General features: G+C 47.3%; 2 protein-coding genes across 7 annotated transcripts in view; one reads left to right on the top strand and one right to left on the bottom strand.

The window, feature by feature from the left end:
• CCDC148 (coiled-coil domain containing 148) overlaps positions 1 to 11,136 on the bottom strand; it is a 120,832-nt gene extending 109,696 nt beyond the window's left edge. For 2 of the 4 annotated variants that reach the window (XM_050969240.1, XM_050969245.1), the window contains exon 1: positions 10,652 to 10,897. The gene's annotated coding sequence lies outside the window, so the exon portion shown is untranslated. Of the gene's footprint in view, positions 1 to 10,651; positions 10,898 to 11,078 lie in introns of those variants that run through there. The other 2 variants (XM_050969244.1, XM_050969241.1) reach the window with 2 other exon arrangements.
• A 184-nt stretch (positions 11,137 to 11,320) lies between these two features.
• Positions 11,321 to 13,044, top strand: part of PKP4 (plakophilin 4) — a 212,063-nt gene continuing 210,339 nt past the window's right edge. For all 3 annotated transcript variants that reach the window (XM_050969182.1, XM_050969181.1, XM_050969180.1), the window contains exon 1: positions 11,321 to 11,435. The gene's annotated coding sequence lies outside the window, so the exon portion shown is untranslated. The remainder of the gene's footprint in view (positions 11,436 to 13,044) is intronic.

The following is a 13,044-nucleotide window of genomic DNA, read 5'->3' as shown; positions in this document are numbered from 1 at the left end:
TCTGGTCTTTCTCCAATTTATCCACATCTTACCTAAAGTATGGCACCTAGAATGAAACAAAATACTATAGCTAAGGCTGCAGCAGTACCAAGTGTGACACCATGGCACCCCAATATTTATCAATGTCATAATTAGGATATGTTTTGTACAAAGTATGGCTTGTGAAGTATCACTTAAAGTCTTGATCTTCTAGACCAGGGGTGGGCAAACTTTTTGGGCCGAGGGCCATATCTGGGTGAAGAAATTGTATGCAGGGGCAGGGCAGGGGGTTGGGGTGTGGGAGGGCTGCGAGGTACAGGCAGGGAGCTCAGGGCAGGGGATTGGGGTGCACGAGGGAGCTCAGGGCTATCGTATGTGAAGTTAGGCTATGTATGTGTTAGAGAGTTTTCAACCTTGTGAGGTTGAAAACACCCATAAGCAGCCTTCCAGGTACAACAGATAATGTAAATAGCTTACTGAGGAAATGCACACAAGCACAAGCACTACCTCAGGAACTTTGTACAACAGAAGCCTCTCAGATACAGCACTACACAATAGGAACTGTTTGACCCAGGTCACAGCAAAAGAGCTTTCCAGCAAGTTGGAAGTAGATATAAAAAGGGGACTATGACATCATGATGGGACCTCACTCTCCCTACACCATACTTGGCAACACCTGAGCGGCAAGGACTGAACTATGGGAAGTGATGGTCCCAGGCTAGAGGGATTTTTAGCTTGTGTATGAAAACCTGGGAAAGCCAACGCATCTTGTGCCTTAAACAGGCTGGCAGATTCTTATCACTCAGAGTGAGAATTTGCTAATTCATATCCCACCTATCTAGTAGGTTAAGCTCAGCTTGCAGTTTTCTTTATTTACTGAGGAATCTGCTTTGATCCGTTTGCTATCCTTAAAAAAAAACAAAACAAACACACTATCTTTTGTAGTTAATAAGCTTGTTTTTATTTGGTCTAAACCTAGTGTGTGGAAATTATAATTTGGGACAGAAAGCTGTTGCATATCTCTCACCATACTCAGGGAGGGGATGAATTTTATAAATTTATGCTGTACAGCACAAGACGGTATAAATTTGAGTTTACACTCTAGTCTAGAGGAGAGTGTGCGCCTTAGCTGAGCCTTCCCATGCAGAGCTGAAGCACCAGCTGGGTCTGTCCCTATCTGTGTGTATGCTTGTCAAAAAGCAAGCTTGGAGAGCTTGGCAATTTATCACAGCATGGAGTCCAGGCTGGTGGGTCAGGCGGGCTCAGTGGTATGCCAGTTCCAAGTGGCACCCTGGGGTGGGAACCTGTCACACCCAGTACAGCAGAATATTTATGTCCCATGTCTTACAGGATGCCCCGTTAATAAATACACCCCAGAATAATAGTTTTTTTTCTCTTAACTGCATCACATTACTGGTTCATATTCAATTTCTGATTTACTATAACCCCCAGATCCTTTTCTGTAGTACTACCGCCTAATTAGTGAATTCCCCATTTTATACAGATTATTGACTGGGCTGATGGGGCCCAGTCAATTTGGGGACCACACAAGAGCAGATGGAACTCTAGCGCCACCCTCTGCTCCTCCTTTTCCCCTCCTTCCCTTCCCACAGAGGCCCTGCCTCCAGCTCAATCAGAACCCTGTGGAAGGGTGGTGAGCAATATCTCCTGTCCCCAGGCAGAGCTGGCTGAGCACTGCTTGTCCAAGCCCCACACTGAGCTGGGTCAAGGCCATCCCCCCCACACTCAACCAAGGGCCCCCCCACCTGGCACTGGAGCAAGCCCCTCTCCTATCCCACCCTCTGCAGCATGAAGCTCACCCAAGCCCCTTCTCCCTTTCCCCCTCGCTAGCGTGGGGCTGGTGAGAGCCACTTGTCAAAGCCCCCTTCCTTGCGTGCCCAGGGCTGGCCTGAGCCCCACTGCTCACCCCTGACAGCTCCTTTTTGGCAAAACTGGGTATTTGTCCCGTTTGCTCTTGCGAATTGGTGATCAGTTGAAAAGAAAAAAATGGGACAAATGCCCAGTTTTGCCAAAAAATGTCAGGACATCTGGGGCAAAAATAGGATATATGGTTAGCCTAGGCCAGGGGTCCCCAGATTTTCAGTCACACCCTCCCCCTTAGCCGATCCGTGCCTCCTCTGTCCCTGGAGCTAGGGCCAGGAGTGGGGCTGGGGCCTGCAGTCAGGGACTGAGTGGGGTGTAGCCAAGAGCAGAGCCACAGCTAGGGCTGGGGGTGGGGGTGGGAAGGGAGGAGGGCAGGGCTGGCAGTAGGGCTGGGCCCTACTGTGCACCCTAAAATGTTCTTCCATGCCCCCCCAGGGCAGTGCCCCCACAGTTTGGGGACCAGTGCCCTAGGCTGTTGTAAGAGCTGTCCAGGGAGCCCACGCAGCTGTGGGGAGCCCCGGACCCTGCATCTGCCTTGGGCAGGCAGATGAGGTGCCTAAGAGCAGCCCCTGGCCTGTATTCCTGCTCCCCCAGGGTGTCCAGAGCTCCCCCCAGTGGCCCAGACTCCCATGGCTGGGAGGGATATGGGGGACCCAAATGTTCTCTGTGCCCCAGGCCCCCAATGTTCTTACTCCGCTGCTATGTGCATTTGATTATTCCTTCCTAAATGTAAGTCTTTGCCCTTGTCTTCACTGAATTTCATCTTGTTGAATTCAGACCAAGTCTCCAGTTTGTCAAGGTCTTTTTGAATTCTAGTCGTGTCTGCCAAAGTGCTAGCAACCCCTCCCATCGTGGGATAATCCCCACATTTTATAAACTAAACTACTCTCCACCTCCATTATCCAAGTAATTAATGAAAATATTGACTAATAGCAGACCCAGGACCCAACTAGAGGTGTTCTCCCAGTTTACTGCAACCATTGACAGTCTTTTAACCAGTTATGTACCTATAACATCTAGACTACCTTTCCCTAGTTTGCTTTGAGAAGGTCATGTGGAACTGTGTCTATCATCTTACTGAAAAAGAAAAAAATCCAAGATCTTTCACATCTACTGCATTCCCCCTATCCACTAGGCCAGTAACCCTAACAAAAAAGGAAATTAGGTTGATGTGACCATAAGTGCTGACTCCGCGGGTGGTCCAGGAAAGGTGGAGTGGGACAGGGCCAGGGGCTTGAGCACCCCGCAGTACATTGGAAAGTCAGTGCTGTGGGTGTGACCTGCTTTTTTCTTGAGAAAGCTACCTAGGGCTATTCTGTGTAACCCTATCATTCTTCTTCAGATGCTTACAAATTGAGTTGAATAATTTATTCTGATATCTTTCTAGGTATCAGAGTTACACTGAATTACCCAGGTGCTCTTTGCTCCCCTTTTTTAATATGTTTACTATGCTTGCCCTGTCTGTATATTTAAGGTTTGTCTAAACTGAGGGATCCAGCCTCCAAAGTCCTGATCACTCCAGCCCCAATCTAGCAAAACACTAACCCCCCATGCTTAATTTTAAGTGCATGTAGCCACAAGTTAAAGTGTTTTGCTGTGTAGGCACTAGAGTGTTCAGCACTGTCCAAGATCAAGTACGGATGATGAAGTATATTCTTAGAGTTATACTGAACATAAGGGAAGAGACAGTTTCTTCCCCAAGTACTCTAGTCTAGAGTGACCCAACAATGCCTTAGAGACACTTAATGAAATAGATTACTGGTGTTGTATAGACAAAATTACACAGGATCTTTTCAGGGGCCAAGACAAAGATGCCACATTTATTATAATTGATTTATGACCACTAATATCTTAATGCTTATACACACACATTATACCTAATACACACACAGTTCTGCAGCTGCTGCATAGCTACCAGTCCTGAAGATAGCTTAAGTTCATGGCTTGATTTTGCAGTTTGGGTTCGTAGCTTGTGGCGGCTAACTGGCCAGGAAAGCTGGGCACAAGGACGAGCTGGGTCTCTGTTGGGCATGCACCAATGCCCTTCCATGTTGGCAGCAGAATGTTAGCCTCCAAAGTCTCCCATCTCACCCATCCTTTTTGTAGGCTTTAGTTTGAATCCAGAGTCTATAGGTCTTGCTGTATCACGCTGCCTCTGGGTTTGGTGATTGATCACCCGTCAATTGTAGGTGTGACTTTCAGCCTTGGACCTGGCTTTGATCTTCCTTCTATTGTACCTTTTCTTTTTAGGGTGGACTCTTCTTACTTTGTTAGGGCTCTTGTCTGCATCTTCAGCCGGTGGGGTTTGAACTTTATTTCATCAGGACAGGCTGGGGCTGGAGGTTGATTCCATCATTCTTATATGCCTCATTCACACATCTAAACTAAACTAATAAGAGTACAGCAGGGTTTGCAAAAATGAAGGTTGGAGGAAGCTTTTACAAAATAGAGTGAGCGTTTTAAAATGGGGTTTGAATTACAACATGGCAAACAGCGAACAGAAGAAGTTACAACGTAGGCAAGTGTAGTGAACGGTGAACAGAAGTTACATGAATAAAGTGAACAATTAAAAACAATTTCATTTATCAGTTCTACACTGGGAATCGGATTAATAGTGCTGTTATTAAAATGTGTTATATGGTGGATTAGCATTAAAGAACTTCACAGAAGTGGGTTTTCAGTAGGGATTTCGCATTAAAGGGTGACTGCTTGGCAAACCAAGAAAAGGAGAGATTTCTAAGTGTAAAAGCAGCATGGAAGAAAGCATCAAGATATGAGAGAGAGAGCGCGCTGATATGCAAGAGCTCTGAGTGAAGGAAAAGAAGAGCAGAGGTGTAACTAAGGGTATGGCTACACTTCAAAGTGTGAGTGTGGTCGGAGCGCCAGCGCTGGGAGAGAGCTCTCCCAGTGCTGCACGTAAACCACATCCTCTACAGGTGTAGCTTGCAGCTCCCAGCGCTGCGGCACTGATTACACTGAGGCTTTACAGCGCTGTATCTTGAAGCGCTCAGGGGGGTGTTTTTTCACACCCCTGAGCGTGAAAGTTGCAGCGCTGTAAAGTGCCAGTGTAGCCAAGGCCCTAGAATGAGATTACATACAGTTTGAAAGAGAGAAGTGGCATTATCCTGCAAAGGTGCTTAAGTAGCTTGATCTTTTCAAGAAGAGGAAGGAACATTAAGCACTATGGGTATGTCTACATCTACAATTTTGCAGCGCTGGTTGTTACAGCTGTATTAGTACAGCTGTATAGGGCCAGCGCTGCAGAGTGGCCACACTTACAGCAACCAGCGCTGCAAGTGGTGTTAGATGTGGCCACGCTGCAGCGCTGTTGCACACCGCGGGGAAGGAGACCTGCTTGGAGGGGGGGGTCGGGGAACGCCAGAGCACACCGCAGGGCTGGATACCTGCTTGGAGGGGGGGGGGGGGTCGGGGAACGCCAGAGCACACCGCAGGGAAGGAGACTTGCTTGGAGGGGGGGTCGGGGAACGCCAGAGCAAACCGCGGGGCTGGATACCTGCTTGGAGGGGGGGGGGGGGGGCGGGGAACGCCAGAGCACACCGCGGGGAAGGAGACCTGCTTGGAAGGCAGTGGAGTTTGCTTGATTACCAGAGAGGCTTCCTCAGGTATGCTGGGATACCTGCTTATTCCACGGAGGTCAACAAAAACGCTGGTGAGTGTCTACACCTGATGACCAGCACTGGTGATCCAGCGCTGGATCCTCTACACCCGAGGCACGACCGGGTGTACGGCCAGCGCTGCAAACAGGGAGTTGCAGTGCTGGTAATGCCCTGCAGGTGTGTACACATCCTAAGTTGTAGTGCTGTAACCCCCTCACCAGCGCTGCAACTTTGTAGTGTAGACAAGGCCTATGTTGAGCACAATTTTACTACATCTCATAGGATCAGGATTTAGTTAAGTCACCTTGCTCATCAGCAGCTTTGCAGAACTGCCTTGTCTATGGTACACAAACTGGCTCTGTAATTCACCACTGGCAATAGGAATAGTGGAAGTATTAGGATAGCCAGGGCTCAGGTGTTTTTACTACCACACCAACTAACTCTGCTCAAAGGGCTAGAATAGGTAACTACCATTGACTTCAAAGGATTTTGGATCAGACATAGAATTTGCTATCAAAAATTGTTTCTCAGTATTAAAAACCTAGGATAATGCTAAAAAGATTAGTATATTTATTAATATTCACCTGTATGAAGCAATTTACATGATAAATGAGTTAACCTGCAGTAATTTAACAGCTATTTTAAAAATAGCTATCAAAACATTCGTTTATAGAATGTATATTTTACATATAAGCTTTTATTAAAACATCAAAATAAACAAGCAATTTTCATAAACAGTTTAGGTAAGACCATGTTAACATTGCCATTAAGAAACCCTTAAACAATCCTAAAGTCACATGGCTTTTTTTTTTTTTATCAGAGCCATTTGCCACATCATAATACTTGGTGTCGTCTATACAACATTGATAAAATATCTGAGATGGGTGCATTGGTGCCACAGCTGTAAAGCCAGTGGAGACTAAAATACACAGCATTCAATAGTACATTTTGATATACAACAATTAAAACAGTCCAGAATCAGTGATTCAGCAGTTCCATCTGAAAATTGCCATTTCTGGACATGTTAAATTACTGTTGTAAGGCTTCACTGGGTCCTACCTAAAGGACACTGATCTGCTTTCATTCTCAATGCAGTAGATCATACAGTTACAGTATTTTTTTCAAATTTGTGTAAGTATTTTGAACCCTTGATGAAGGCACAATGGGAACATACAAATTATTGCTTTGTATTTTGTAGAATGAATATGTAATTCAGGAATAACCTTTTATGGAATGATTTGTCTTCATTCTGGTCTTCTTTATGGTGTTCAAGAGGTGAAAATTCTCTTTTTATAGTAGCTACATGGTGGCTGTTTTGAACATAGGTGTCGTTTGACTTCCATATTTGGAGAGGGCAGCTCCAGTCAGGCCAACGGGGCAACAAGGGGGGGCATTCTCTTCCCCTCCTCCCAAACTGCAAGCCTCTGTCTTCCCCAAACTATACCCATGGTTTTGAAGAAGGAATTCATTGCTTCTCTCTCCCTCCCGCTGAGATTGCTGAGGAAGATGTGTGATGTACATGCTGCTGCAATCATTGCAGGATGTTTAATTTGTCAGGGCTAGCATAGAGGATAACAAGAAAACATTCTACAAATACAAGACGACCAAAGACAGGACAGGCCCATTACTCAATAACGGGGAGAGGGGAAACAGAAAATATGGAAATGACAGGAGTGCTAAATGACTTCACATTAGTTTTCACCAAAAAAGTTTTAGTAGCGATTGGACATCTAACAGTGAATGCCAGAGAAAAGGAGATAGGATAGGAGGCTAAAATAGGGACAGAAGAAGTTACAAGTTACTTAGACAAGTTAGATGTCTTCAAGACACCAGGGCCCAATGAAATACATCTTAGAATTCTCAAGGAGCTGACTGGGGAGAGATCTGAGCCATGAATGATTATCTTTAAGGCTATGTTTAGTCATGGGTATTTTTAGTAAAAATCATGGATAGGACACGGGCCATAAACAAAAATTCACAGGCCCATGATCTGTCTATGACTTTTACTAAAAATACCCACCCTGACTAAAATTTGGGCATGGGGCCATGAGTGGTCAGGGAAAAAGGAGCACAGGGACACTGCAGGATGTGATCCAGGAACCCCATTGATACCAGGGGAGGGGAGGCAGGCTGTGGCCCAGGACCCCTGCTGGTACTGAGGGAGGGGTGTGAGGTGGCAGGGGCTTCCTACTCATCTCCATGTCCCTGCAGCTCCTAGATAGCTCCGCTGCTCCTGCCACAAGCACTGGCTGCCGCAGCTCCCATTGGGCAGAATCGCAGCAAATGGGAGCTGTTAGGGCAGGATCTGCGGGCATGGGCAGCATGTGGTGCACACATCCCCTTCCCCAGCCCCTCTGCCGCCTAGGAACTGCAGGGGGCCCAATGCCAATGGGAGCCAGGGACTCCCTCACCCTGAGGTAAGCACCCCTCCTGAACTCCTCAACCTCCTGCCCCTGAACCCCCTCCACACACTCAAACTGCTGCTGCTGGCCCAGAGGCTGCCCAGCTGGGGCAGCCCCATAAGCTGCAAAAGTCAGAGGTCATGGAAGCCATGACTTCTGTGACAAACTCATAGCCTTAATTATCTTAAAATGTCATGGAAGATGGGAGAAAGTCTAGAGGACTAGAAAAGGGCAAATAGTGCTAATCTGTAAAAAGGGGGAATAAGGACAACCTGGGGAATTACAGATCTGTCATCTTAACTTCAGTACCAGGAAAGACGACGGAGCAATCAATTCACAAACACCTAGAAGATAATAACTATAGTCAGAATGGACTAATCAAGAACAAATTGTGTCAAAGCTACTTAACAGCTTTCTTTGACAAGGTAACAAGCCTTGTGGATGGGGGAGGGGAAAAAGCAGTAGATGTGATATAGAGAATCATAAAAACGCACAATACTTGTGGCACCTTAGAGAATCATAGATTATTAGGGTTGGAAGGGATCTCAGGAGATCTAGTCCAACCCCCTGCTCAAAGCAGGACCAATCCCCAAATCGCCCCCTCAAGGACTGAACTCACAACCCTGGGTTTAGCAGGCCAAATGACTTTAGTAAGACTTTTGATATGGTTTCACATTTCCTTCTCAAAAATAACCTAGGGGAATAAACCTGGATGGAACTACTATAAGGTGGGTGCATAACTGGCTGGAAAACCCCAGAGAGTAGTTATCAGTGGTTTACAGTCAAGCTGGAAGGGCATATCAAGTGGGGTCCTGCAGGGATCAATTCTGGGTCTGATTCTGTTCAATATCTTCATCAATGATTTAAATAATGGCATAGAGAGAACGCTTATAAAGTTTGCAGATGATATCAAACCAGGACTGGTTGAAGGTGTCTTGGAGGATAGGATTAAAATTCTAATGGTCAACAAACTGGAGACCTGATCTGAAGTATATAGGATGAAATTCAATAAGGACAAGTGCATAGTACTCCACTTAGGAAGGAGCAATCAGTCAGACACATACAAATGAGAAATGACTGCCTAGGAAGGAGTACTGCAGAAAGATCTGGCAGTTATAGTGGATCACAAGTTAAATATGAGTCAGTGTAAGACTGTTGCAAAAAACAAAAAAGCAAACAAAATACCCACACCCCACAAATATTCTGGGATGAATTAGCAGGAGTGTTGTAAAGCAAGACAAGCAGAAATTATTCCACTCTACTCCACACTGATTAGGCCTCAACTGGAGTATTGTGTCTAGTTCTGGGCGACACATTTCAGGAAAGATGTGGACAAACTGGAAAAAGTCCACACACAAGCAACAAAAATTATTGAAGATGTAGAAAACATGATCTATGAGGGAAGAGTGAAAAAATGGGTTTGTTTGAAAAGAAGACTGTGAAAGGGGACATAACAGTTTTCAAATACATAAAAGGCTGTTACAAGGAGGAAGGAGGGGGAAAAAAAGGTTCTCCTTAACCTCTGAGGATAGGACAAGAAGGAAGGGGCTTAAATTGCAGTTAAGGCGGTTTAGGTTGAACATTTGGAAAAACTTCTCAACTGTCAGGGTAGTTAAGCACTGGAACAAATTGCCTAGTGAGGTTATGGAATCTCCATTATTGGAGTTTTTTTATTTTTGTTTTTAAGAACAGGTTAGACAAACACCTGTCAGGGATGGTCTAGATAATAGTTAGCCCTGCCCTGAGTGCAGGGGACTGGACTAGAAGACCTCTTGAGGTCCCTACCAGTCAACCCCTTGAGGACCCTTCCAGTCCTATGCCATAATAAAATGTTGTTATTCCTGCTGCACTCATTTTTGTTGTTGTGTGCATAGCAGCATTTGGTGACAAACTCGAACACCTAACTGAATACTGTGCTACCACACTGCTCAGTTTCCAGAGCTGTCTTGTTAGTACTTTCCAAGACGGCCAGATTCATTACTAATATTTTCAAAGTCATCTATGTTAGATAAGGTCTGAAGACAATTAGTAGGCAACATGTTTAAATATCTGTGATAAAATGACTTGCTTCTCACATTATCAGCACAACAATAAACAGACCAAGATTAAAGTTATCATAGAACAAAACATAGGTTGAATGCTGGTTTACATATATATTATATAAATAACCCAGAAACTGAGGTCTAGCTGATTTCATTGACAGGCAACAACTCATCACAAAAGTTTGCATCCGCAAACCAGTCTTTACATTCAACTTACATAGGCAGGACAAAAGCACAATAAAACTTAGTAGCCAGATAATGCTATATATTGTATTGTCTGTTTAGAACTTATAATACTGCAGTGATACATGCTACAGATATTATTTCTTTAGCAGGCACCATTTCCTTAGTAATTTACTGGCCTTTTCTGACTCTACTAAAGGGTTGCCCTCTAATAGGAGAATTTTTCCCAGCATACCTTTCTCAGGCTGCCCCTTTAAATTTGGAAGCATCAAGCAGCTGTAATGCTAAAGTAGCCATTTTGTAACTAATTGCTGCTCCGTCTTCCAGGTAGGAAGTATTCTTAACTCCTATTATATTTGCTCTTGCTCACGACTAATATATGGCCCATTCCAATATATCTATAGCTACAGCCAGCCATTTCTCACCAGATCCACTTATACAACATACAGGAACAACAGCCAGTGACTGAACAGCAGCTGCTCACCAGGAGCCAAGTCTAATGGGGGGAGTCAAAGCTGAAATCAAGGCTGGGATTCACACTTACCGGAAGGAGGAGGATGGATTCTTAGATGGTATCTTAGGAGACCTCCACCCGCCCCTAGTTACTAGCAGAAATGGATGGCCTGGGGCAAACTTCACTACGAGGGTGGGAACTTTTTTAGATTTTGCACCACGTTGTCAATGCATTTTCTTTCCTCTCGCCTCACTTTTCCAGCGAGACAAGCGACTCCGACAGTCACCAAGCCCGGTCAGGGCTGCAGCGTGCTGACTCCCGTGTAAACTCCCAGCACTGCAGGCAATTCTGCTTAAGAGGCCCCAAAGCGTGAGAAGAGACCCTACCCCACCCAGTTACCCTCCCACCGGCTCCCCTCTCTTCCCTCCCCCCGCCCAGGGACCTCTCCGCCCGGGGCCTTCCCTCTCCCTAGTGATCTAATGACGCCCTCTTCCCGCTCCCCTTCCGCCGCACACACCCGAGCCGCAAGGAACTGCGGCTCCGAGTCCAAGTCCTTCCACTCAGCCCCATCACAGCATCGGTAACCATAGAAACCTCAAGTAGCCGGCTCATTGGGTGGTTTAATATAAGGCAGTGACCAATAGGGTACGGCCCTGAGCAGGGATCTTCCAATAGCATTGCGGCACAAGGCAGGCCGGTGTGCTGACGTCAGTGGTGGGAGGCGGGACTAGGGAGACTAGGCTGAAAGGGGGTCGGGACTCGGCAGCGGCAGCACCACCAGCATGGAGACCCCGGGGTAGGGCCCGGCCGGCGGGGAGGCTGCAGCTGGGGCCCCTCCGCGCCTAGATCCCCTGCCAGCGGTGTCATCTGTGCGGTGAGTGAGGCCTCGGGGGCACTGTAGGGTGGGGGTCCCCTGGGGCGGGGACCCGGCTTCGGATCAGAGGGGAGGCTGAGCCAGGAGGGAGCCAAACCAGCTGTAGGGAGCCGAGGAGAGAGGTTGAGTCTCCCCGAGAGGGTCGTGGCTCCTGGTTTCTCCCTTCACCCCCAGATCCCTTCCCCGCGAGGTCTCCGTCTTTTCACCCTAACAGCCCTTTACCCCCACTTGGCCATCCCCCTCCTCTCCCCGCTTGGCCTGTCTCTTTCCCATATCCCACCCCCAATCCTTTCTCCCCTTAGCCTGTCTCTTCCCGCACTAGTCTCGCTTCCCTCCCCCAGCCTTACCCATCTCCCCCCAAATCTTTCCCTCCCTAGGCCTGTCTCTTCCTCTGATCGCCCCCACCCCCCGCCTTTGCCTGACTCCTTTCCCAAAACTCTCCCCCTAACGCCCTCTCCATTCCTAACCTCTGGCGCCCAGACCTCTGCTCCCCCGACCCTCGCAAGCTCGTGTTTCCCTCCAGCCTTCCGTTTCCCTGTAAAATTGCCTTTGCTTAGGCTTAGGCTGAATGAACGCAGCCACAGTCTCCTCTAACCCTTCCCCGCGCTGGGCTTCTAGGTGGCAGGCCCACGGAACTGCCCCTCTGCGGTCCCCGAGCCCCGTGGGGAGGCTGCCTGATTTTGCCTGCATGTTCTAGGAGTGCGACAAACAAGGCGCTGGCGGAGCGGAGCGCAGGGCCGATGAGAAGGCAGGTGTGCGGCTCGTACCGTGTGTGGGGCGGGAGGAAGCGAGGGGGACACACGCTGTTTGTTCCTGGGGCTTTAGATTGTGCTGGAATGTGAGGAATGCGCCAGGGGAAGCGCGCACACAACTCGCTGCAACAGATCGCTCCTTGCCCAGCTCTCTCCAATAGTCAAAGGTCACTAGAGCATCTACCCGGGAGCTAGCGAACCTCTCTCTCTCTGTTTCCATGCTGCAGAGAGGGCAGGAGCGGTGTCTGCTTGCCTTAATGCCTCCGGCATGGTATTGCACAGGTTCAGGTTAGATTCTCGCTGCATTTCTCCGCGATGAGATCAGTTTAAAGGTTGCTTGTCCCTCACCGCGCCCGAGTTGAGCAAGGCTGGATAGTCACTTCCTCCCCGTTATCAAGGGCCTTTGATTTCTGCGCCAAGTTTTTGCTGAAAGATTTGTGCAATTGGTATTTAAATTGTTTGGTGTATGTTCCTAAGCCGAGCTGCAGAAGCTTTGGTGGTGGTAGCGGCGGGGGCGGGCGGGAGGAGAAGGAAAAATGTTCGTCGTGTGTGGTGTTGCCGCAACACACATTTTGCGATATGTTTTGGTTAATACTTGTAAACGGCGATCTAATCTGGAAAATATTTCTATGCATGGATCCTTCTTGTTTAACATGAACTACCTTTCTTTATCATACTCAGCTGCATTTGTACTCTCATATAATACGTAATGAAAAGGAACAGAGAGGCAGTGTTTTGCCAGAGATGGGACAGATAGAACTGTCTGGTACTGTTAAATTACAGGGCGTGTCAATTACCATCTGAAACAACACAGAAACCCAGCAGGAGGCAACGATCGCCACCATGTCTTCCCCCAG

Source organism: Gopherus flavomarginatus, chromosome 10, assembly GCF_025201925.1.
Source record: "Gopherus flavomarginatus isolate rGopFla2 chromosome 10, rGopFla2.mat.asm, whole genome shotgun sequence".
NCBI classification, from domain to species: Eukaryota; Metazoa; Chordata; order Testudines; family Testudinidae; genus Gopherus; species Gopherus flavomarginatus.
Note: the sequence above shows the minus strand (reverse complement) of the source record. Positions and strands in the feature narration are given on the sequence as shown.